The 2,177-nt window shown below is 32.5% G+C and overlaps 1 protein-coding gene across 1 annotated transcript in view; it reads right to left on the bottom strand.

Annotated features, from left to right (window-relative positions):
• Positions 1-2,094: 2,094 nt before the first annotated feature.
• The window catches only part of LOC106059471 (uncharacterized), a 59,382-nt gene continuing 59,299 nt past the window's right edge, over positions 2,095-2,177 (bottom strand). Inside the window, exon 29 of the mRNA XM_056017674.1 lies at positions 2,095-2,177. This exon is cut by the window's right edge and continues 733 nt beyond it. The gene's annotated coding sequence lies outside the window, so the exon portion shown is untranslated.

Here is a 2,177-nt window from a genome sequence, read left to right as displayed (position 1 = left end):
ACATTCGCTTCCAAGAAGAATGCCATCTGTCTATTCGTGGTGCCGAGTAGTGCTGAAATCTGTCTGGTTCTAGATTTCAATTCCATGTTAACATATAGAAAATGTTGAATAGAAATATGAATTATTTTTTTTGTTGACAAAGACATTTCTTGAGATGTATGGAGTAAACTCTTGTTTTGTTTAGCATTGTTTTGACGCAGTTTTTCATTTATGATACTTTTAATGTTGGTTACTGGACTCTACTGTCTCTAAGAACCGGCCATCCAATAATTGTGTGATAGTAATTTTGTTATTATAATCTTATTTAGTAGCCTACTAGTCCAATTTTAAATTAAATTGCATTTTTAAAAATAAAAGCAGAAGTCATGGGTGACAATCAAGCTAAATCTGAATATTAAGGGATTTTGTTTTCAGCAGAATGCTAAAAATGGAAACAATTTTATAAGAAAAGATGATCATAATGCCCGCCTGACTTAGTAGGCCCGATTAGAGATATAACAATAATAATAATACAGAAAAAGTTCTATTAATTATATAGTTTATGGCTAAAAGAACTATAAATATTTTTTTAATGTTTCCCTTGATAATACTTCTCTTTTGTCCAGTCTCTCTCTCTCTCTTTCTCTCTCTCTCTGTAGAAGATGGAAAGAAAACTGAAAAAGATTGCCGGCAGGCAACCATTTTTTTTCTGAACGAGCTGCGGAAAAATATGTAGGTCGCAAATGGGTTCCCCCTAGTCACGTGAAACACTTCACTCATCCTTAATCTTCGGAATTGAAGACATTTCCAGTAATAAATATTATAAATAAACGAACTAATATTCCTTCTCGGGAACTGCCTGGGTTTGAGCTTCGTGATAGAGAAACAAAATTCATTGTGGTCCCTTTAAAAGTATCCATTGAGTCACGTTATGTTGATGTGGCAGGCCTGGTCAGTACCACACTCTGACAAGACACGAGGATCTTCTTATGGATGTTTAGGGCCTTGGAGGTATATCTGAGGTCAGTTTAATCTCTAAGCTTAAGTTTCCATATTTTCTTTGTTTTTGAATTTTGATCACATGTTTATTATTGAAGGTCCCACTTAGAAGATCAAACACTGCACTTTGTATAATTGTTATAGTACAGGTATCATTGTCATCTTTAGTGTATTACTTATTATTCACAGCATAATCAAAGGGATACAACTTCATTTATTTGGAAGTGCTCAATTAAAGACATGGTTATCTGTATTAGCATTAACCTACATCGATGATTTATTATAATTAAGGTCAAAGGTTCTTAATAAATTGGAATAAAAGGATTACTTAGAATAGTATGATCATAGATATAAAAAAATTTTTTTTAATTTAAGTGTATTTTACTTACTTCTGAAGTATAGATTGGAAATAAAAATTTCTCAAGGAATATTGTCATGTTTGTGAAATAAAAATATAAATCTATGTGTATATGACATGTCTGTGTTGTTTTTTTCACAAAGTGTACAAAATCTCACACTATCTGTCTGTCTGGTAAAATGTCTGAACATGTTATTTCTCTCACGTATCTAAAAAGCACGCCCCCTTCCCATGATACATTATGTTATAATAATAATAATAATAATCTTTATTATCCGTATGGAAATTTGTCTTACAATTTGTGCATTACACCAAACAAAAAAAACATTATAACTATAAGAAACCAAAGTGTACATTCACACCAGACGCACTCATAATTTACATGTGACAAAGTTTATACCAGATTGTTCTTATTTAATGATTTGATTGCCAGGGGAACAAAAGAGTGTCTGCTTGTCTTTGCCATCGGTGTCTTGTATCTCTTTTGTGATGGTAAAATACATGTTGAGAAAGATAAATGACAATATTCGAAGACAAGCAAAGACGGCCTCCAGAGGAAAATTATTTTTGTCTATGATGAACGAGGCGAGTTCAGTAGGTCATAGCTAGGTCTACGTAGCCACGTACAATACTGCATATTGGCCGTTTTTTATTGATTTGTGAAAATGAATCCTTTCCTTTGGGAGAACTCTGGAGCATGAAATTATTTCCTTTACATTTATAGACCAAACGTGGCAGAGGTTTAGATAGAATTGGGTGACGATGAGAATAACAAGTCGAAACAAGAACTCAATAAGTACATAGTTATTAGTCTTTTATTCAGAAACGATTCATGATAAAA

This window comes from Biomphalaria glabrata, chromosome 18 (genome assembly GCF_947242115.1).
Source record: "Biomphalaria glabrata chromosome 18, xgBioGlab47.1, whole genome shotgun sequence".
In the NCBI taxonomy this organism is placed as follows: domain Eukaryota; kingdom Metazoa; phylum Mollusca; class Gastropoda; family Planorbidae; genus Biomphalaria; species Biomphalaria glabrata.
The sequence above is the reverse complement of the archived record's forward strand: the minus strand, read 5'-3'. Positions and strand labels throughout refer to the sequence as shown.